Below are 23,878 nucleotides of genomic sequence, written 5' to 3' on the forward strand. Positions count from 1 at the left end.
AGGAGAGGTCCTTGGTCCTATGAAGGTTTGATAGATTCCCCAGTGTATGGGAATCAAGGGTGGGGAGGTGGGAGTGAGTGGGTAGGTGGAGGAACAGGCTCATAGAAGTAGGGGAAGGGGGGATGGGAGAGGGAGTTTCCTGTGAGGGGGGAAACTGGGTAAGGGGATAATACTTGAAATGTAAATAAATTAAAATAAAGAAATAAACAAATAAATAAATAAAAGTAAAAGATTTAGTTTTATTATTTTAAAAAACAGAACTGATATGTGATATGTGGGGGGGGGGGGGATGTGGGTGGCATAGACATAAGGATGCAGGGTTCACAGAGGCCAGAAAAGGGCATCAGATCCCCTAGATCTGGAGTTGCAGGTGGCTGTGTGAACCACCCAACATTAGTGCTAGGAACTGAATGCAGGAGCCCTGGAAGAGTCTTCAGTGCTGTTAAGCCCTGATCCATCTTTCTGGCCCCACAAATGCATCTCCTGATGCAAATTTTCATACAATATTTCATACTGCTCATTAATAAGGTAAGTCAGCAGGAACATACACACACACACACACCATAGGCATATATCTGTTTTTGTCTATATTTATGCACCTTTGGATTTTTAAAATTAGGTATTATTAATTAATGCCAAAAAGCCAATTGATGCATATGTTATCATCCGTGAATTTTAAACAGACATGGATTTTCAACTCCACATCAGGGCCTAAGCTGGGTAATGAATGCAGTTACTCAGCAGAGCAGCTTGGCACTCCAGATGCCCACCTTTAACTGGTCCACACTGGCATCTTCCTGACCTCTGAACTGCGGGCATTTTCTTGGTCACCTGTGTTTTTTCTTTGGGAACTCACCTGACATCCCCTCCCACCCCCAAGCTGCGTATCCACAGCCACATTCAGCAATTACCACTCTTAGAATTCATACTATCCTCCATCCTGGCACCCCCTTCCCAACAAAAGGCTCCTTTAACCCCTGCCTGGATCTGTCAACTCTTTTTGTACCATTCTGCCTTTGGGCAGGTCCCCAATGTAGGTGTCAAAGGGCAATTTCTAAAAGGCCACTGGGAGGCCATTCTGTGCTTGTAGAGTTTAAGGGCTCCCCACAGGCTGCTGCAGGCCCAGCTCCATCCCTCCCCTCCCCCCTCAGCGACCGGGATCACAGGTGTTGACCTCAACAGTTCCTCTCAGGTTTGGCCGGACTTCCCACCCCACCCCTTTCCCAGTCCAGCTCACTCCTTCATCCCCAGCGCCCTGCTGTGTTGGCCCCACCACCTCACTTCCTAGCTCCCGGGGAGAAGCATTCCTGGTTCCCTGCCGCTCCTCTATGCCCCTGCCCCACTCTGTGCCTCTCTGTGTTGTGAATCTGTCCTCCCCCACCCCCACCCCCTGCCCCCATCTTATAAACCTCTGCTTGTCAATCTCTTTGGCTGGGATGGGACTCATTTCTTACTGGTTCTTGTGTCCCCAGAGCCTGGCCTAGCTCCTGGCATTCAGAGAGCGCTCAGTGTATCCGCTGGAGGCGCAGCCTCCTGAGCAGTGAGTGCACTGGGAAGAGAACAGCCACATGAGAACAGTGTTTTCAGAGTTCTGACAAATTCTAGAAACGGGCTTAGACTTTAGGAGTTGTCTTCATGTACCTAAACAAACGTAAGTACCTAGCTAGTACTTCATCAGAAGATGGGCAATTTTTCCTCTTAAAAAAGGAGAAGGAGGAGGAGGAGAAGAAAGAAGAAAGAAGAAGAAGAAGAAGAAGAAGAAGAAGAAGAAGAAGAGGAAGAGGAGGAGGAGGAGGAGGAGGAGGAGGAGGAGGAGGAGGAGGAGGAGGAGGAAGGGAGGAGGAGGAGGAAGGGAGGAGGAGGTGAAGGAGGAGGAGGAGGAGAAGAAGAAGAGGAAGAGGAAGAAGAAGAAGAAGAAGAAGAAGAAGAAGAAGAAGAAGAAGAAGAAGAAGAAGAAGAAGAAGAAGAAGAAGAAGAAGAAGAAGAAGAAGAAGAAGAAGAAGAAGAAGAAGAAAGGTTCAAGACCAACTGAAGTATGTAGGTCAAAGGCTGGCAAGCAGCAAGGCGCCAGGACACGCCCTCTAGTGAGGTTGGTTTTCTCAATTCACAAAAGGCTCACAGGTGAATTGCAACAACAGCTTTGGACATTTTTCAAACTGAGTTCAAAATGCTTTTTTTTTCCTACTTCAGAGGAAAAATAAAAGAGGAAAAAACAACAGGAAGTGGAGTCAGTACTGTTTTGTTTAACCGACCTTTCTAGGCTCTGGATAACGCCAATAGCTTTGGACAAGGACAGCAGCTCATGGGGGAAAGGCAAGGCCTTCAGCAGCCGAGGAAGGGACAGCAGGTAGGATATGATAGCTGCAGCAGTGCTTTGCTGACGGTCACAGTGAGGGCTGGCTCCCCTGTGACCTCCAGAGCCCTTCTGGAACCCTGACTGCACAGGAGTCTGGAGCTTGTATTTAGAGCAGCAGTTCTTAGCCTGTCAGTCCTAACCCCCTCGAGAGTCAAAGAACGCTTTCATAGGGGTCCCCTAAGACCATCAGAAAATATATTCTCACTATGATTCATGCCTTTAATCTCAGCACTTGGGAGGCAGAGGCAGGTGGATTTCTGAGTTCAAGGCTAGCCTGGTCTACAGAGTGAGTTCCAGGACAGCCAGGGCTACACAGAGAAACCCTGTCTAGAAAAACAAAACAAAAAAAATTTTTTTTGAATTATGAAGTAGCAATGAGAATAATTTTGTGGGTGAGAGCCACCACAACGTGACGAACTGTATTAAAGGGTCGCAGCATTAGGAAGGTTGAGAACCACTGCTGAAGTAGGAGGAAGGCATCCCCACGAGGGGCCACAGCACTGCCGTTCCATCCTTTTCCCACGCTGCACTTGCTGGGGTTCTTCAGTGTCCCAGTCAAGGTTGGGAATAGGGCCAAGGAAAGAGCCAGCGTTCCCAACTTTAGGGTGTTCACAGCGTAATGAATAAAGGAGTGAGCTGTGCCATGCGCCTGCTGTAAGACCAGAATAATTACCTGGCTACATAAACGCAGTGGAGGAGAACCTTCAGTAAGGAGTGGGGAGGGAGCGATCAAGTGTCCATCATATACCAGCAGTGACGAGTTCGGAGGGGAACAGCGCACCGGGATAAAACTGAGAAACATAACCTTTGCCAAGATGTCCGAGTCTTGGCCCTGAATGCCACCAGGACAGCAGATCCAGTCCTCTGCTCAGCAGGCCAAAGGGTGATCTTTGTCACCCTGTCTACAGAGTGCTGTGCACTAAACATCTCAGAGGCTAATTAAAACCACTGAGTTAAAAGTGTGGACAGCTGGGGGCTGGAGAGGTGGCTCAGTGGTTAAGAGCACCGCCTGCTCTTCTGAAGGTTCTGAGTTCAAATCCCAGCAACCACATGGTGGCTCACAACCACCCATAACAAGATCTGATGCCCTCTTCTGGAGTGTCCCAAGACAGCTACAGTGTACTTACATATAATAAATAAATAAAATCTTTAAAAAAAAAAAGTGTGGACAGCTTATGTTTATGTTTTACACTATACAACTTACAATTTAAAAGCCATAAAACCAATCAAACTGTAGGAAATACCGAGGTTTCAAGAGGACAACAGTACAATTTCTTTTTTAAACACTTCCTGGGTAGAGCTTTGCTTCTGCTACAAAGTTTTCTCTTTGCTTTGCTATCTGAGACATCTTGTTAACAATGTTGCCCTGTGCCCTTAAACAATGCTCTTGACACTCTAAAACAAGAGGGTGTCCCTCCCTGAGCCCTGGAAGTCAACCTGGTAACCTGGACTTCTACTCCCAAAGGTAGAATCCCACAGTAGGTCAGTTGCAGGCCTCAGAGTAAGTTGAAATGAAATAGCCTCTAGCAAATTCGACTTGTGTGACCTGGAGCATTGATAAGATGAAGCCATTTCGTATTTCCTCTTCTTTCAAACTTGGCTGTCGGTTGAATAACCCCAGAACTCATAAAAGCAGGGTGGATCAGAAGAAACTGTTGCTTTATTTGACCTCTCCGAGAACCCTCAGCCAACACTGATAAAGGTGAAAAATTGCCAACTTATAAGCAGCAATGTAAGGAGGCTTCCCGGAGACCAGAGATAACAGACAAGCAACCCAGAGACCAACCCAGTGTCCCAGACCTTAAAGACTCTACCATCCAGGCCAGAGTTAGCAGCATCAGACCGGGCGGGCAGTTGAAAGCCTAGGGAACTTGAAATTGGAAAGTTGGGGTTTGGTGCTGTGTGACAGGGAGTGAACACTTTAACCTCCACAGAGTTCTGTCCTCATCCTTTAAGGGGAAGTGATAGCATCTATACACAGGAAGTGGCCGCAGCCAGGGAGGGCTGGGGTGGTAAACAAAAGGATTCAGGTGAAAGTCCCAGGATCCAGGGCTTGGCACACAAGCACAGCAATTCAACGAAGAGCTGTAGGGAATTTTACAGGTAACTCAAGAAGATAACAGGAAAACAAACAAGGAACAGGAAGGAGGGAAGGAAGGAAGGAAGGAAGAAGGGAAGGAAGGAGGGAGGGAGGTAGGGAGGGAGGGAGGGAGAAAGAATGACCAGAAAAGAATCCTTGAAAATAAAATTTAGATACGACTGGTAAAATGCCAAGGTGTTTGCCACCAGGCTGACTGCTTCAGTTCCATCCCAGGCAGCCATGTTGGAAGGAGAGATCCGACTTCCAGAAGCTGCCCTCTGACCTCCACATGTTCACTGCGGTCTGCCCACCTCATACACACAGATACATGAGTGTAAAAATAAAGTATTGCGGGCTGGAGAGATGGCTCAGTGGTTAAAAAGCACCGACTGTTCTTCTGAAGGTCCTGAGTTCAAATCCCAGCAACCACATGGTGGCTCACAACCATCTGTAACAGGATCTGAAACCCTCTTCTGGTGTGTGTAAAGGCAGCTACAGTGTACTTACATATAATAAATAAATAAATCTTTAAAAAAAAAAAAAGTATTGCAAAACACACAACATACTTAGTGTATTCTTTCCGTGTTAGGCGAGAAGCAGAGAGTCAAGATAAGACATGTAAGGAAGAGAATAAAACCATCCTCACTTAACATAAAGGAGGAAGATAATAATAGTAATGATAATAATAATAATAATAATAATACAGTCCTGCCTTAACAACAAGGGGGTCTATAGTGCTTCAGGCTTTCCTGATGTGGAAGGTGTGTGTGTGTGTGTTATGTACACATTTTTATTTACACATATGTATTATACTGGCTGGTTCTGTGTGTCAACTTGACACAGGCTAGAGTTACCACAGAGAAAAGAGCTTCAGTTGGGGAAGTGCCTCCATGGGATCCAGCTGTGGGGCATTTTCTCAATTAGTGATCAAGGTGGGAGGGCCCCTTGTGGGTGGTTCCACCTTTGGGCTGGTGCTCTTGGGTTCTCTAAGAGAGCAGGCTGAGCAAGCCAGGGGAAGCAAGCCAGTAAGAAACATCCCTCCATGGCCTCTGCATCAGCTCCTGCTTCCTGACCTGCTTGAGTTCCAGTCCTGACTTCCTTTGGTGATGAACAGCAATGTGGAAGTGTAAGCAGAATAAACCCTTTCCTCCCCAGCTTGCTTCTTGGTCATGATGTTTGTGCAGGAATAGAAACCCTAAGACATGTATATACATACATATATATGTAGAGGCATACATACATGTTTATCTATATGCCCAAATATATGTTTATCTATAGGCCCCCATTTATGCTTATGTGTAGACATATACAAGCCCACCTTAGTATAATTCCAGGATGTGAGGGGTCACTGACTTCCACGAATATCTAAAACAGCTGTCCTCAACCTGCAGTTCGAAACCCCATTGAGGCATAGACTGCCTCTTTCACAGGGGTTGCCCAAGACCACCAGAAAACACAGATATTTACTCTACAGTTCATAATAGTAGCAAAGTTACAGTTATGAGGTAGCAATGAAAATGATTTTATGGTGTGTGTGGGGTCCCCACAGCATGAGGAACTGTGTTAAAGGGTCGCAGTATTAGGAAGGTCGAGAACCACTGCTCTAATGTTAAAGGAAACACTAACTGGAGATGTCGCTGGCACATCTCCATCTGTACTCAACCTCTGTTTCCTGCTGGCCCCACCGCACACTTTCCCAGGACAGGAAAGGGGAAGCTACAGGCGGGTGGCGATACCGGGGTACTGTACAGGGTCCATGGGGTCCACGGTGCCCAGTCATGAGTGTGGTGATCTGTGACTCCCAGTGCGCCAAAGGAACACAAGGGCCTTATGCACTTCACCAGGAGCTCTGGCTTAGAGCCAAAAGGATGTGCCGGGCTCCTTTAAGACAAGTGCCCTGAACCCTGACTCAACCGAAATTGTATTTACCCCTCTTGTGTCAACACAGTTAACCTCTGTCTCAGAGGAAGGAAAAGAGAGTTGCACGTGACAGCATTTAGCTGGCCACTTTATGTCATGGTCATCGGAGAGGATCTCCCAGCCAGAATGGCAGAGATGGGTCAGATCCCTCCAGAACTGGTTCACTTACGAAAAGAAAAGAAAGGAAAAGAAAAGAAAAAGAAAAGAAAAAAGAAAAGAAGGCAGGTGGAGTAGAAAAGAGAGGATTGGGAGATTATTTTAAACTCATTTTGGTGGGCTGGAGAGATGGCTCAGTGGTTAAGAGCACTGACTGTTCTTCCAGAGGTCCTGAGTTCAAATCGCAGCAACCACATGTTGGCTCACAACCATTAGTAAAGAGATCTGACACCCTCTTCTGGTGTGTCTGAAGACAGCTACAGTGTACTTACATATAATAAATAAATAAATAAATAAATAAATGTTACATATATAATAAATCTTTCTTAAAAACCAAGATTTAAAAAAAAAGAAGTAAATGATTCAAAGAAGCATGAGAACCAGCTTAGGAACTTGCTTTAATTATGAGTGTGTATGAGTATATATACTTATTGTATGTGTACATGTGTGTGAGAGCATGTGCATGTGTGTAAGAGCATGTATGTGTGTGTGTGTGTGTGTGAGCATGTGTGAGTGTACAGATATGTGTGTGTGTATACCCAACTTGTCCCCATTTTGAAGAAATGGTTTTGAAGAAAGTCTGTAAGGCACCAGCTCCAGGGACAGTCCCAGAAACTAAGTCATAAGACACCAGCTCCAGGGATAGACCATAAAATCCAGAACAAGATCATAAAACCCCCTCCCAAAGAACAGCCTGGGGATAACCACAAAAAAAAATGGGGGGAACTATCTTATCTCAGAAGGCTGGGCAGCCCTATCTCATCCTAGGGTTAAACAATCAAGACATAGGAATGCAGACTACCAACTGCCCGTGACCCCTTAGCACCCACCAATGGACCTAATCCTTCTAGAGAGTTCCACTGGTTCCTCTAGGAAGGCCTGCACATCTGCATCTGGGGTTGCCATTTCAAAGTCAGCCGGCACGCTGGTTGTTTCTGCAGAGTAAGCATTCTTTGTCTCTGCACCGTACAGTCTTCCTGCTTCACGCTTTCTATGATTTTGTAACAAGGCTCTTTACCTTTGAGTCATACCTTCCTTTCAAATATTCAGGGACTTCATTATTCAAGGCACACTATGTAGGACACATATGACATTCTATTTGAATTCCAGATTCCCCTCTGCTGCTTGTTTTCCTGGGGCTGGCAATGGCCACTTATCCCATATGCTTTTCTATTGATTTTTTTTTTTTTTTTTTTTTTTTTTGGTTTTTTCAAGACACAGTTTCTCTGTGTAGCCCTGGCTGTCCTGGAACTCACTCTGTAGACCAGGCTGGCCTCAAACTCAGAAATCCGCTTGCCTCTGTCTCCCAAGTGCTGGGATTACAGGCATGCGCCACCAACGCCCGGCCCCATATGCTTTTCTAAGCTGATGTCAGCCCCCAAATTTTATAATTTAGAATTATAATATCACTTTTAGGAAAAGGCTTTCTAGAGTCAACAAGTATTTATGGAATGGCTGTCTTGTACCAGACACTGTATTTTATATAGACTTTGAGAAACTTAAAGCAGTTCCTATCCTTAGAAATCTAAAGCTATACTGAAAGATAAATGCAAAAGCCTGAACACACATAGGGCTGGAGAGATGGCTCAGTGGATCTGGGCTGTCCCGGCACCGTGGTGGCTCACAACCATCTGTAGCTCCAGTCCCGGAGATATGACACCCTCTTCTGGCCTCCACAGGCACCACATGCACATGGTGCACATACATACATACATACATACATGTATGCCGGCAAACATGCCACAGCACTCTAAGTGACAGAAGAACTCTCAGTTCACTTCAAAGCGAATCACAGACTGCGGGTGCTTTATGAAACTTAAAGATAACTACTTCATTCCTGAAATTTTAATAAAAAAAAAAGGACGAAAAACCAGGCATCAAAGAATAGAGAGGACTCACACTGGGAAAGACGAAGAGCATGTTTTGAAAATATTAATAATGGGAGATGAGGTATAGAGGTCAGAACATCTCAGTGGCTTCTGCCATCCATTATCTGCGTTTGCTACTTAGCACCTGTTTCTTTCCTTTTTAATTAAAATTATGTCTATGAGCGTTTGCCGGTATGTATGTATGGTATGTATGTATGAGCACCATGTGTGTGCAGTCCCTACAGAGGCCAGATGAGGGCATTAGATCCTCTTGGGACCGGAGGTATCTGTGGTTGGGAGCTGCTGTGTGGGTGCTGAGAATTGAATTCAGTCCTCTGCAAGAACACCGGTGCTCTTAACACCCGAGCCATCTCTTCAGCACCCCTATCACCACACACTTCTTTTTAATAGCAATAAAAAAAATAGTATATCTTTCAAGTTTTGGTTTTGGGGGGTTTTGTTTGATTTTGCTTTTTGGTGATAAAGTTTCTCTTTGTAGTTCTGACTGTTCTAGAGCCCACTCTGCAGACCAGGGTAGCCTCAAACTCACAAAGATTCACCTGCCTCTGCCTCCTCATTGGTGGTATTAAACCTGGCTTATACACATATACATACACCTAGATTTATGTATATGTATATAAATGTATGTGTGTGTGTATGTGTGTGTACACATGCAGGTACAGCCAAACTAAAATGAATAGCTCCCAAATAGTCAGGTATGTAAAATTCACAAAACCACTGGCTGCCATTACAAACACTCATTGCAGCCGCTGGTTGCTTACTCTAAGAAACAGGCATATCTAAGGCAAAGAATGACATGGCAAATGCTTCTTCGTAATATCTGCTCAGAAGTTCCTTTTCTACACTGCCCCATACCCCAAGAGATGTGGTAATGGTCCAAAGCAGCATGGGTCTGTCCTGGTTTGGAAGGAAGCCAGGTCAGCTTCAATCAGCAGGCCAGAGCTCTGCAAAGGCCAGGGCTTCCTAGATTCACCACCCACTCAAGTTCCCACGTGTGCATAAAGCCATGGATCCGTGATGTGTGAAAGACTCGGAGGCTTCGAGTGTAGCTTGACTGGGGTGGGGGTGGGGGCTGGAGTAAGTAAGGGGCTGGTTCATTGAACTGTTTATAAATTGCTGGGTAATCCAGGAGGACGGGGGATCTCCGTCCACATCGTGGATACAGACCTCATACTTCAGAAGAGTACACTGAGTCACCAGGCTGGGTAAGCAAACAGCTTCATCTTCACACCCTCACACTGAGTCCAGCGAGGATGCCAATCCTGACCCTCAGAGGTCCTCTTAAAGCTGAGAAAGGCCTGTAGCATGGACAAGGGTGGCCCCAGGCTCATGCTGGGTCACCACGGAGTCACCACCTTCCCCCCTGGGCTCTGTGGGCTCTGCTTGTTTTGGGCCTGAGGCTTTATTAGCACTGAGGGGGTGCAGGTTCCAGGCCACCCCACCTCAGGCATTCTGGATTCCTAAGATCTTCTCCAGTCTGCCATCGGAGTTGGGTTGTTCATGTGTGGGGCAACCCTGAACCACAGGGCCTCATTTACATTCTGTTTCCTGCACAAGGCCGTGTGATTTGTGTTTTAAGAACTGAATTCTACATTATTCCAGTGAGTGATTTTTCTATGGTTAGCAGAGTCGAAAGAGGTAGACATTTGCATTCTCTCTCTGTTTACTAAATATGTACATATATATTATGTATAATACCTATAGACGTCACTATAGAAAACCTAAAGCCCCTGTACCACAGCTGACCATCAGCCACTCCCTCTCTTCACCTGTGACACTGATAACCAGGCACACAAATGGACTCCACGCTCTCTGTTCGATCTTTGTTTCTATGCCTGCATTTTTAAAAAAATCAGGGTAGATTCCACACACATTTGATAGAACTAGAGAGAGGGCAAACAGCTAAGAGCACTGAGTCTTCGCAGAGGGCCAGAGTTCAGTTCCCAGCATCCACACGGCCGCTCACCACTATCTATAACTCAAATTCTGGGGAGCAGGGGGGGGGGGTCCTGCTACCCTGTTCTAGATTCCTCAGGCTCTGCACACACATGGAACACATACATGAAAGTGAAACATACACACACACACACACACACACACACACACACACACAATAAAAATAAATAAGATCTTTAAAAAATACAATTTGGCATCTGAGAGGGTAATATTCCCCCATTCAAGTCTTTGAGCATGCTCTATGTAATTTTTAATTGATGTGTTCTGTGTTTTGGGTGCTTCTTGTAAGAATTTTAGGAGCAGCTTACAGAAGTCTGAACTCTCACAGTACTGGCTTGAGCTTTCTCAAGCTTTAAAATCACCGGAGTAAAACCTGACCGTGGTCCTCAACCTCCCATCCAAGAATGCAGCCTCCGCCTTCTCCTCGGTGCATGGTTCCAGCAAGACTGTCCTGTTCTTCACAGATCCAGACTATGTCTGAGATGAATTCCTAGATACTTTTTACCTGTGTGATTTGTGGGTGGCATCTGTGTTTCCCAGTACCAAACCCTGTTCAGTTGTCCCGGGGCTTGGACGAGTGTGTTGATCCGGGATCTGGCAGCTGCAGTCCACAGCACGCCAGGACCTGTACATTTTAGTACCTTTGGGCACAGGCCTGGGATCCACCCCAGCTGCTCCTTCAGATTCACACTGTCCAGCTTTCCTCTGCTGAGACCCAAGAGTGAGGATCCCAGAAGGGAAGGGTGCGATTGATTTTAGGTACTCCTATCCCACGGTGGGTGAGAAGATGGGATGCTTTTGGCCCCGTTTTGCATACAGAAACTAAAAGTGACAAAGTACTTTTCCAGAAGTTTTAAGCAATGCAGCCTCCATCCTACCAGGGCAACTAGTGAACACTGCTCAGGAGTTCACCTCCACTGCCACAGTGAAGTGCTGAGCCATTGGGGGCAGGGGTGGGGACTCACAGTGTCCCTCCAGAGAGCACTTCTGTCCCTCAGTGTCCTCACGCCTTCCCCTCCCCCGCCCCTGCTGAGTCTTACTGTACTGTACTGTACTGTGATCTTCTGTTACAAAAATCTGATCTTATCTCTGCGGTGCTTGAACACCCCCCACCCCCGACCCCTCCCACTGAAAGGGAAATAAAGCCACCTTCTCTCCACAGACTGTCTGGCTCTGGGACCTTGCCCCCGATATTGCCAACCCCTGGAAAGAGCCCACGAAAAAACCACTCTACACGCATCACATGTGTTGCTATTGTTCTGAAGCAGGACTTTACTATTTAGCTCTTGCTGGCTTCAAACACATGATCCTCCTGCCTCAGCTTCTTAAGTAATGGGGTTACAAGTATGTGCCCTCATACCTGGCCAAACTTAAAATTTACCACAATCTGTATTAATTTTTCCCCCCTACATAAAAATCTACTTCAAACAGTGATCTGTCCCTCTTTTCATTTTTTAAAGATTTATTTATTTATTTATATGTGAGTACACTGTAGCTGTCTTTAGACACACCAGAAGAGGGCGTCAGAGGGTTGTGAGCCACCATGTGGTTGCTGGGATTTGAACTCAGGACCTTTGCAAGAGCAGTCCGTGCTCTTAACCGCTGAGCCATCTCTCCAGCCCAGATCTGCCCCTCTTGTCTTTCTTTTATCTCAAAGCTTCACAGAATGTCTGAATGACAGAAGAAATGAGACCCCCCCCCCTTTTATTTTACCACTTACAACATCTTTAAAGAGTTATTTTATGTTTAAAGTGTGTGTGTGTGTGTGTGTGTGTGTGTAATTTCAATGTCCATCGAGGCCAGAAGAGGGTATCTGTTCCTGGACGTGAAGTTACAGGAAAGCTAATATATACCCAACACAGGCACTGGGAACTGAACTCAGGTCCTCAGGAAGAACGAGTGGTTTACTGTCTTAACTGCAGAAGCACCTCTCGGAAGTGCCCACTGACCACCCGGGAGTACCACATGAGTGACATCACAACTCTTTTTTTTGTTTTGTTTTGTTTTGGATTTTTGGTTTTTTTTTTTTTTTTTTTCCGAGACAGGGTTTCTCTGTGTAGCCCTGGCTGTCCTGGAACTCACTCTGTAGACCAGGCTGGCCTCGAACTCAGAAATCCACCTGCCTCTGCCTCCCAGAGTGCTGGGATCACAGGGGTGTGCCACCACTGCCCGGCTGATATTACAACTCTTATCACTGATGACTGGCTTATTTTAGTTCCCATAATGGATGTTAAGGTTCACGTATGTAACGTATGTTACAGTCACTCTCTTTTCTACCCTCAGGGGTCTCAGAGACTTGGACCCTCTGGCCCAGCAACCATGCTCAGTTCCAGCCCTCAGCTCTACGGACAGTGAGTGTCTTCCAGGGCCTCGTACGTGGCCCAGTGGACCGTGTGTGAGTCTGCCTAGATGCTGCTCTTGTCCCTAAGACAACATCTCAGGTCCTCTCCGACTTCTTCCCTTCTGGACACCACTCACAGGACACAGAGCCCGAAACGCTCTCTGTCTGGTGCATTTCTCTTCCTTCGTGTTCTGCATCATGTCTAGAGGAACTACCTGGAGCTGAGCTCTTGATTTTCACAAGGCTCCTCCTTTACCAGAGATGTTTCCACCGCCTGGCAAGGTACCCAAGTCTCAATAAAGGTGAACGAATGGAGGTATAAGGACCATGCATTGCTCTGGACCAACTCCAGGAACCGTACATGTAGAATTACCAACCCACTGCACCCGTGTGTCCTAGACAAAGGTGGCCCACCTGAGATCCTTGCAAGCCACTCTTTTTACCTAATTACCGGAGTCCTATAAATGGCGGATCCAACAGAGCTCCCTCTTTTCTCCTTCATAGGACTGGACAAGTCACTGTCAGCTGGTGCCACCCATGCAGGTGGGAACCAGTTAGTAATTGTTGTCAGAACGTCTTACAATTCATTACTTAATTTTAAGCTGTTCAAGTTTAATTCCAGCAAAAGTTACTTATGAAACTAGGGAACCATGTAAATAATTTAAAGGGAGAAAGACATTTTTGAAAAAAGTAACAACCCCCCCCCCCAAACAATAATAAAAACACCCCTTATGCCAACTCTTTCCTTATAGTGTCCGAACAATTAAAGATTTAAGTCAATTATCGCATATATATTGGGATGGGATTTATACATGTTGAGCAGAGTTATCTGATCATAACTTAATCAGTAGTATTAACAGAGACCCTGTCAGCCTCATTCAAAGGATTCAGAGATAAAATGTGTCAATGGGTCCATATAAGCCAGAGGAGGGACCCACGTCACTGAATCTTCTGACCACCATGCATTCACACTGACTCTTGTGAGGCCCGTGACTGCAGTGGGGCTGGGGGGTGGGAAAGAAACAAGAACGGAGAGAGAGTGGGAGGAGTTCACAGTTTCAATTCAGTTCATTTTCTTTTTAATTCTTTAGATTTACTTATTTGATGTTTATGATTTTCATTGTATCAGTGTGTATGCACTACCTACAGATTCCAGAAGAGGGCATAGGATCTCCTGGAACTGTAGTTACAGATGGTTGTGAGCTGCCATGTGGGTGCTGGGAATTGAACCTGGGTCCTCAGCTAGAGCAGCCAATGCTTTTAATTGCTGAACAATCTCTCCAGTCTCAGTTCATGTTATGAAAATTTCATTTTGAGGTTTTAAGGTCACAGCATTTGTAATAAGAAAGTTTCTTCTATCAGTATTGAGCCCGGATTTTAATTATCGCACTAGTACCAAAAATATCTGTGTTGCTATTTACAGATTTATTACTTCAGCTTATGATACAAATCATCTGATGATATTAATTTACATGGATCATAATGAGACATTACATGTTTAAAGTTGGCAAAATGTGAGCCTTATCTGGTTTGTTTGTTTGCATAGGTTGGTTGGACTCCCTAAATGAAGCTTAAGATTCAACATCGAGTCATTCACATTCAAATGTCTGCTAAAAAACCCAAATTCCAGATGCTGGAAAATATAGGTCACTCATAACATTGTATCCTATCACTTCAAAAAAAAAAAAAAATCTGTTCAGGGCAAGGTGGCATGTTGTTAGAGAAATACTGCTTTAAAATATTCCTTTTATTTTTTGAGATTATAATATGATCACACCACTTTCATCTTCCTTTTTTTCCTTCCAAATTTTCCCATATGCCCCCCCCAACCCCAACCCTTTTGCTCTTTTTCAATTTCCTGGCCTCTTTTTTTATTAATTATTCAGGGTGCCGTGGATGCAGACAACGATGGTCCTCTAGCGCCCTCTGCTGTTTAGTTTATATCTTTACAGTCATTACCGACTGCATCTATAGCCATTTGTCAATGTGCCTTGTGAGAACCCACTAATGAGTCTAAAGAGGAATGTCTCAAAGAAAGCAAACCCGTGGCTCCCACAGCTCACAAGCACCCTGGATGCTAATTATGCCCACACGTGGAACTGGATTTGGTGTCATGTGGAGTGGCAAATACTTGTGCTCAAGAAGGAAATCTCTGGAATTCTTTGCAGTGCTTATTTTGTTGGAAATTTCCATGAGGAGCTACAGGTGATTGACAAGAGCTTATGTTTAAGGGATACACACAATTATTAAACTTACATTATCCTTAAAGCACACACACACACACACACACACACACACACACACACATTCCCCTCCTGTAATTCCTGAGGAAGGCTGAGTCTAATCGGAGACACAAAACCCTCTCTCTAAATAAAGATTTATTGTCTAAAGTGCCGTTAGCCTGGTTTCACACCTCAGGAATGAAAAGTTGCTCTTTAAATGGACATGAGTTTAGAACTGACTGTGTAGGAGTCGAACAAAGCTAACTGGAATCCAGCAAATATTCTAAAACACAGAATAAAAGTATGTGAATTATAAATGTATGCAAATACAATGGAGACAAATGTATTAAGAAAATAAGACTCGGGGCTGGAGAGATGGCTCAGTGGTTAAGAACACTGACTGCTCTTCCAGAGGTCCTGAGTTCAAATCCCAGCAACCACATGGTGGGTGAGTCACACCATCTGTAATGAGATCTGACACTCTCTTCTGGTGTGTCTGAAGACAGCTACAGTGTACTTGCATGTATAATAAATAAATAAGCTAGGCAGTAGTGGCGCACACCTTTAATCCCAGCACTTGGGAGGCAGAGGCAGACGGATTTCTGAGTTCGAGGCCAGCCTGGTCTACAGAGTGAGTTCCAGGACAGCCAGGGTTACACAGAGAAACTCTGTCTCAAAAAAAACCAATAAATAAATAAATAAATCTTTAAAAAGTAAAAGAAAAGAAGACTCAAATGAGTTGTGTGGGAAAGGAAGAGAGACTGGATCTGGGCAGAGTGCAGCGGGGCAGGTAGTAAATGCACACAAAACACATTGTAGGCCGAATTGGAGAGATGGCTCAGTGGGCAAGAGCACTGGCTGCTGTTTCTAGAGGACCCAGGTTCAAGTCCCAGCACCCACAGGGCAGCTCACAACTGTCTGTAACTCCAGTTCCAGGGGGATCTTCTGGCCTCCATGGGCACTGTACACACATAGTACACATGCCTATATGCAGACAAAACACCTCTAAGATAAACTTAAATCCTTTAAAACATACATTGTATGAAATCCTCAAAGAGCTAATAAAAATGAGCAGAAAAAGACACAAACATTAACTTGTCTCCATATAAGGCAGAATTATATACTGTAATTTATCTCTTAGATTTACTTTTATCTTTTATTTTTCTTTCGGTCTTGAGAGGGAATTTCTCTTATAAAGAGGGGGAAAAACAAACAAACCAAATTTTAAGAAATAAACGTCGGTGAAGGAGAACAGGCTCACCCTGTGCGCCTTTGCTAAATATATGAAAAGAAAACCTGGGCCAACGGTTCTGTTTTGTTTTCAAATCCTTTTGATCGATCAATTTTTAAACCTCTAGCTTCATTCCTGAAAATCTTGCACGCTGCTGTTTCTCAGTCTTGCAGGTCCTAGTCCCAACACTAGAAGGAGCTCACTAAATCTACATTTTAGGTAACCTGTTCCATCTACCTAGCAACAGTTGGTTCAAAAACCAAGGAAACCACACAGTAGCCTCTGGGGACAGGCTACCAATTTCTGCAGGCGGGGCTACTAAGATAAGACTCTCAGATACAAAATCCCAGATGGAGAAAGCAAGACAAGAAATGTTCTAGATTTCTCAAAGGAAACTCTGTAATTACAGTCTCAAGAGTGTCACATGGTTAAGATACCATAAATAGTCCTTCAAGGACAAATAAACAAAAAATTCTTTAGTCGGGTCAATGGGTTTGGTCTCACCCACGCCCTTAGGGAAGGGGTGTGGCTTGCCCCCCCCCCCAGAGTCAGAGGGACTGTAGTCACATGGGTTAACTTGGACTCGACCCCACCACTGGGCCTGCTTCCGACTTCACTGGCATCTGTCAAAAGTAGGGAGGAAGGGGGCAAGCTGGGACAGAGACTAGAAAAGCAGTTACGCTTTTTGTTTCTAGTAACACTTACCTGGAGTTTATGGCTAGCTTCCATGTTACCCCAGGAGTTTATGGCTAGCTTCCATGTTACCCCACGAGTAAGGACCAGCAGCGATGATGCCAGGGAGACCTATCAGATCACCAGCCACAGTCCAGCCCTCCTCACGGACGCAGACCACAAACCAGAAGAACGGAATCAGCCAAAGGGTAAACATTTCAATAATTTCATTTTCTTCCTTAACCCTTAGGAGTCTAGCTAGACTAATTAGAGAACTCGTTAGAAAGACTAAACGAGCCGGGTGGTCACCACACACAGCTTTAACCCCAGCACTCAGAAAGCAGAGGCAGGTGGATCTCTGTGAGTCTAAGGCCAGCCTGGTCTACAGAGTGAGTTCCAGGACAGCCAGGGCTCAGCCAGGGCTACATAGAGAAACCCTGTCTTGTTTTTTGTTTTTTGTTTTAATTTGGTTTTTTCGAGACAGGGTTTCCCTGTATAGCCCTGGCTGTCCTGGAGCTCACTCTGTAGACCAGGCTGGCCTCGAACTCAGAAATCCGCCTGCCTCTGCCTCCCAGAGTGCTGGGATTACAGGCGTGCGCCACCACCGCCCGAAAAACCCTGTCTTAACCCGCCCATGCCGCCCTCCCTGCAAGTAAAAAGAAATAGGAAAGGTCATCAGTTTCCTTTCACAGGTCTTCCTGTTGCTTAAAATGATTCATTCATTGTTCAAAGTGGGTTTTACCAGAGCATCTACCATGGACGCTGCTCTAAGTCCTGGAAACAACAGACGAGGTTCCGACAGTCCAGCTTTAGGCACACACACACACACACCAAAAAGTAGAAATTAATACAGATGGGTAAATGTTAACAAGGCAAATTCCCAGAAGAGCTCAGGGACAGGGTAGCAAGCCAAACCACTTCAGGGCGGGGATCGGAGAGGCAGCTCCGAGGAGTGAATTCTACAGAGAAGGGCTACAGCTTCCCAGAGAGGATGGCCATGGGAGGTCAGAGGGTCAGTTTAGAACACCACTGCTTAGCCACCCTCCGTGGTCTTACCGGGAGCTGCAGAGAGAAGGGGGACCACAGCACTGAACTTAAGAGACAATTTGCTACAGCATCTCTAAGCAGGCTTCTGCAGCCTATCCTGAGCACAGCAAGTTTTGCTGCTAGCCTGGGCTATGTCCCAAAGTAACAATAAAATAAAGACAGCCCCATGATGCCCAGATTCTAGCCAAGCACAGCTGAATGGTCACGGTCCCTCGGTTCACTTTCTCAAGTCCTGTGACGTTTGTTTACTGTTCTTGCTTACTGTCTGTGGTTGAGAGAAAATATTGTCCAAAATCAACTCAGGGAGGAAAGGGTCTACTTGACTTTCAGGTTACAATCTGTCATTGAGGGATGACAGGGTGGACAGGGACTTAAGCAGAGACCACCGAGGCACACCGCTTACTGCCCATTTCCTCTGATTTGTTCAGCTACCCAGGATCACCTACCCGTGGATGGCACTGCTCACAGAAGGCTGGACGCTTGCACACCAATCATACATCAAGAAAATGCAGCTAGGTGGTTATGGTACATGCTTGTAAACCCAGCACTCTGGGAAGCAGAGGCAGGCAGATTTCTGAGTTCAAGGCCAGCCTGGTCTACAGAGTGAGCTCCAGGCCAGCCTGGTCTATAGAATGAGTACCATGACACCCTAGGCTACACAGAGAACCCCTATCTCGAAAAATGAAACCAAACCAAACCAAAACCATCACCACAGACACAAACAAACAAACAAACACGAAAAACAAAACAGCATTTGGAAATGGGGAGAGATAGCTCAGTGGTTAAGAAAATACATTGCTCCTGGGAGGACCCTAGTTTGGTTTCTGATGCCCATTTTAGGTGGCTTACAACAGCCTTTAACTCCAGTTTCATGGGGTTCAGCACCCCTTGTCTCCACAGGCACCCACACCTCCTCCACACATAATCAAACATATAATACTATACTAAACATTAAAACAGCCTTCGTGATCATTCGTGTTTTTAGATTTACTTTTATGTGTATGAGTGTTTTGCATGCATGTGCGTGTACCTCATGTATGTGGTGTGTGAGGCCAGAAACAGGTGGATACCGTGGAACTGGTGTTAGAGATGGTTGTAAGGGACTGTGTGAGTACTGGGAGTTGAACCTGAGTCCTTTGAAAGAGGAGCCAGTGCTCTTAACCACTGAGCAATTTTTTTTTCCAGCCCCCTTTTTAAAAGACTAGCACAGGCTAGCCTCTCCCACTTCAGTCAACCGAGTTCTGGGATTGCCTGTGTGTGTCTTCAGGACAGACTTCCTTTTCCTTTTTATGTTCTTGAGCCTCAGTAAGTACTGAGTAGGTAAAAGGTAACTTCCATCTCCTTAGCTGACACTGGAGAGCAAAATTCCATATAATGGTGATGTGCCCATAGGCCCCAACAACCAAACTAGCAACAATGCCTCGCATTCTCACAGAGTCCCATGGCTTCTCACATATGTCCACACACACGGTTGGATGCTGGGGTGCACACTGTGAGGTCGCTGTCCCTCTTGTCCTGTACCTGTGATGCTGAGGCCTAGAGAAGCTGACTGGCTGTCTGAAGCCACACAGCTACTGAGAGTGAGCTGGGATTCAGAACTTTCAGACGACAACGACCTCCGTCACCCCTGGTGCTGTGGCAGTAACAGTGACACACATTAAGTGACACACATACAAGTCTGTGCTTGTCTCTCGGATGCCACCCACACTGTTGGACAGATGGGCCCCCAAGGATCTCAAATGAAAGTCTCTGCTGGCAAAGTGTGACCCTGTGGGTCAGTGAGCATAGGTGTTCTCATTTCAGAACAGGCAACCAAAACTCCGCAGCGCGCGGGCGCACACACACACACACACACACTATGAGAAGCTGTATCGACCAGATGCATGCTGAGCGCCGACTGCATCCTTCCTAAGCACTCCAGTTCTATGTGTGTCTCTGTGTCTGGATCAATCTGGTCACCCCGAATGATTCAGTCTACTGCACTTTAGAGTCACTGAACTATCTGCCAGTCTGATACAAAGACAAAATTAAAGTTTGATTCACGAGGAGTTCATAAAGAATAAACGGATCTGAAGTGGAAACTTAAGGGTTCTTTGGAGAGTCAGTTGTGTCGGGTGGAGTTTTGCTGGGGCAAACACGTGAGGGAGTGTTTTCCTGAAGGGGACACAGGAGAAAGACTGAGGCAGACTCGTGAAGGACCGTTTAGCTGAAGCAGACACTGGAGAGAGGATGTTCTGCTAAAGCAAACCCGTGAAAGGACACGTGATGAAGGATGTTTCACTAACAACACACATGCATTGGTCCGCCTTACATTGTGTAGTTGAGCTGCATTTTTTGGGACACTATAGAGAGAAACACACCAAAACAAACAAACAAACAGAAACAAAAAACTTCTGGTGGTGTGCTGCAGTTTCTTGCTGCTTCCACAGATTTGGGCTGATTGGCAGAGTGATGTCAACGGAGACAGAAGCACTGTTGAGGCAAAACCTGTGCTGAGGTGGAGGGCGGGGTGCTGTTTGGAAAGTATGAATAGGACAGACAGCTGCGGGAGCTGAGCTGGGCTTGCGGAGGGGGGGGGCTGAGCTGGGCTTGCGGAGGCTGAGCTGGGCTTGCTTACTGAGCTATCTGAGCAGCAGGTGGGTCTTGAGACTTCGCTGCTCTTTACTTTCTGAGAAAGGCTCAGCTGAGAATTCCTGGAGTTCCTCCCTGGTGCTGAGGCTGGGGCCTGGCTGTGCCTGTTAGGTCATGCCACCGCTGCAGACTCCTGTTTGCTATCCCTACTCTACCAAAGTGGTCGGCTGGGGTATCTCCCAAGTGTTTGAGAGTGGACCGAGCAATTTCCAGGCAACACAGACGGGAGCTGCTCCAAAGAACCTTTCTAAGCAGGTCCGCTTCCCCACCCCACCCCCATCCTTTCTTTCCCACTACCTCTGGTGTGTGGTGGGCTAAAAGGAAGGCTAAAGCATTTAAGTACTGTTGTGAAAAGTAAGGATTGAGGGCTGGAGAGATGGCTCAGAGGTTAAGAGCACTGACTGCTCTTCCAAAGGTCCTGAGTTCAAATCCCAGCAACCACATGGTGGCTCACAAACATCTGTAATGAGATCTGAAGCCTTCTTCTGGTGTGTCTGAAGACAGCTACAGTGTACTTAGATATAATAATAATAATAATAAATAAATCTTTATACTGGAGTAAGCCGAGGTCCTGAATTCAAATTCCCAGCAACCACCAGTACAGCTACAGTGTACTCATATGTACATGAAATAAGTAAATAGATAAATCTTTTAAAAAAAGGACTGAAGCCGGGCGGTGGTGGCGCACGCCTGTAATCCCAGCACTCTGGGAGGCAGAGGCAGGCAGATTTCTGAGTTCAAGGCCAGCCTGGTCTACAGAGTGAGTTCCAGGACAGCCAGGGCTACACAGAGAAACCCTGTCTCAAAAGAACCAAATCCAAAAAAAAAAAAAAAAAAAAAGGATTGAAAAAGTTAAAGTTACAAATACTCCTTTAATCTCCATGCTATTATGAGAATAATTAGAAACTATATTTTAACGACTCAATGTGTAATAAGTCAAATGTAAGACACTAAGCAGTATGTAGGAGTTTAGCTGACATGCAAACTAATGAGCAAATGTTTGTTCTGCTTGTGGTCAGCTCTGGGATGAGAAAATGGGAAAGGCAAGCTTTCCTTTGGCAGCCTTGGTACTTCCTACCGATGAGTGTCTGAGAGGGTGTACTTTCCAACCATCTCACATAGGGAGCATTCTAAATAATTTAGAGAATTTCTCAGGGGCAAGGCTGTGTGTCTGTGCATGCATGCATACACTCGTGTATGTACATGTATGTGTGAATGCATGTGTACCTGCATATGTGTGTGTGCATGTGTGCAGCTATGTGTATGTGTTTGCATATGTGTGTGCCTGCATGCATGTCTGCATAAATGTGTGCCTGCCTGCATGTATGTGTGTGTTTATATGCATTTGTGTTTGGTTGTAGGGGGTATATGTATGTATGTACATGCATGGGGGGGCATGTGTATATGTGTCTACACACATAAGTGCATGCATATGTGTGTGTATGTGGGTGCATGTACATGTGATTATGTAAAAAACGACATTGAAATCACAGATCTCCTTTTCCACCATTACTTAATGGGGAAGTCATTTTAGAAGAAAATATGATAGTGTGAGTTTTTGCCTTACGAGAGCTGAAAACAGAATTTTTGTTTATGTTTGAAGAGGAGTCTCATTGAGCATCTGTTATATGCCTGAGACTGGCCTGGAACTCATTGTGGGGCCAAGATAGCCTGGAATGTCTGCCTCTCTCACGAGCGCTGGGGTTCTAGGTGTGTGCTGTCCTGCTGGCCACAGGTAGTGTGTGTGAGCACAGACAGGCAAATGCTTTCCGGTAGACAGAGTTTATTCTACAAGGGGCAGCATTCAGGAAAAGACACAGCAGTGTGATACTGGTGTTCTTTCTTTGCGGCTCAGGTTGGTCAGATTACATCAGTAGAAGATGAACTATGGCCAGATGCTGGAGACATGGGGACAGAGCTAACCATGTCAGACCATGCTGAACCTACAATGCCACACATCTGGCTTCTGGTCTCCGCCTGGCTGGCGCACTTGCCTGGGACATTTCTACAGCTGCAGTGGACCCTGTGAGGTGGGGATGGCGGAGCTTTCAACCTGCAGTGCCAACTTACCTCAACAGCCTCTTAAAAAACACAAAACAAGGCCGGGCAGTGGTGGCACACGCCTTTAATCCCAGCACTTGGGAGGCAGAGGCAGGTGGATTTCTGAGTTCGAGGCCAGCCTGGTCTACAGAGTGAGTTTCAGGACAGCCAGGGCTATAGAGAGAAACCCTGTCTCAAAAACACAAAAACAAACAACAACAACAAAAAAACCAAAACCAAAAACAAAAACAAAAAACCCCACAAAACAAAACAAACAACACCAACCACAAAAACCCAACTGTGGCGTTGTTTGAATTTAACAGACCATTCAGTGATAACCATTTTAGGGAATAAACCTATCTACTTATACCTCTTCAAGAAACAACATTTCCAATATGTCATCATTAGTAAATATTATAGCCCAGTTATTTAACACAATACAGCTATAAGTAAGGCCTTTAAAAGCAACTGTGGGTTCTAAGGCTTCTCTGTAATGGGAAAACAGGAAACATGGGCAGAGTGTCATTAAGTCATAGCTGTACAGAAATCAAACTCCTTAGGAATCAGACATAGGGGCCTGGAGAGATGGCTCAGTGGTTAAGAGCACTGGCTGCTCTTCAGAAAGTCCTGAGTTCAAATCCCAGCAACCACATGGTGGCTCACAACCATCCGTAATGAAATCTGATGCGCTCTTCTGGTGTGTCTAACAACAGCCATGGTGTACTTATATATAATAATAAATAAATCTTTCAAAAATCAGACACAGTAATAATTGCGATGTGGGTCAGAAGTATTTTGAGTCTGCATCTTGTCTAAAGTGAATGAGACTGAAAAACTACAGTCTACAGTGGAAACTACAACACTTGGGCTGGGAATGGAGGATTCTGTAGGATAAATCCTAGGAAGAATGACCATGCACGAGGCCCAGAGAGGAGAGGTTCCAGCCTGCCCCAGGTGCCCCACGTTTGGAAGCTAGACTGTCAGATATTCTTTCTTGACTTCACACAGAGAACCTACGTGGCTCTGTGGCCACATGCGAACAGAAATCAAAGGTCTCACTCCCCAGCTATCAAAGGTCTCACAGATTCCCCAGAGAGAAGACTCAGTTGTCTGAAAGGAGTCAGAAGCTTAACTCCGAGTGGATGATTGGCTTAGCTTTGGTTAGTCCTCCTTTCCATCACAGCCTCAAGACCTAAAGCCTATGTCATGAGAGGAAGCTGTGTGGGAAGACCATGAGGTAAAAATGGGAATGACCAAGCGGGTCTCACCTGGGAAGACCTTCAAGGGCTCACGTGCACTGTGTGCTGTTGTTCTGATCATTAGTCTAGTCATTGTAC

The 23,878-nt window shown here is 45.6% G+C and overlaps 1 protein-coding gene and 1 long non-coding RNA gene across 2 annotated transcripts in view; one reads left to right on the forward strand and one right to left on the reverse strand.

Moving 5' to 3' along the window:
• Fry (FRY microtubule binding protein) overlaps positions 1–23,878 on the reverse strand; it is a 393,490-nt gene that overhangs the window by 316,264 nt on the left and 53,348 nt on the right. The gene's annotated exons all lie outside the window — the stretch shown is intronic.
• On the forward strand, positions 16,751–18,842 carry LOC127673313 (uncharacterized). The gene is made up of 2 exons (XR_007975133.1): positions 16,751–17,032; positions 18,299–18,842. It is a non-coding gene; the product is annotated as an uncharacterized LOC127673313 (long non-coding RNA).

Source organism: Apodemus sylvaticus, chromosome 22 (assembly GCF_947179515.1).
Source record: "Apodemus sylvaticus chromosome 22, mApoSyl1.1, whole genome shotgun sequence".
Lineage (NCBI taxonomy): Eukaryota > Metazoa > Chordata > Mammalia > Rodentia > Muridae > Apodemus > Apodemus sylvaticus.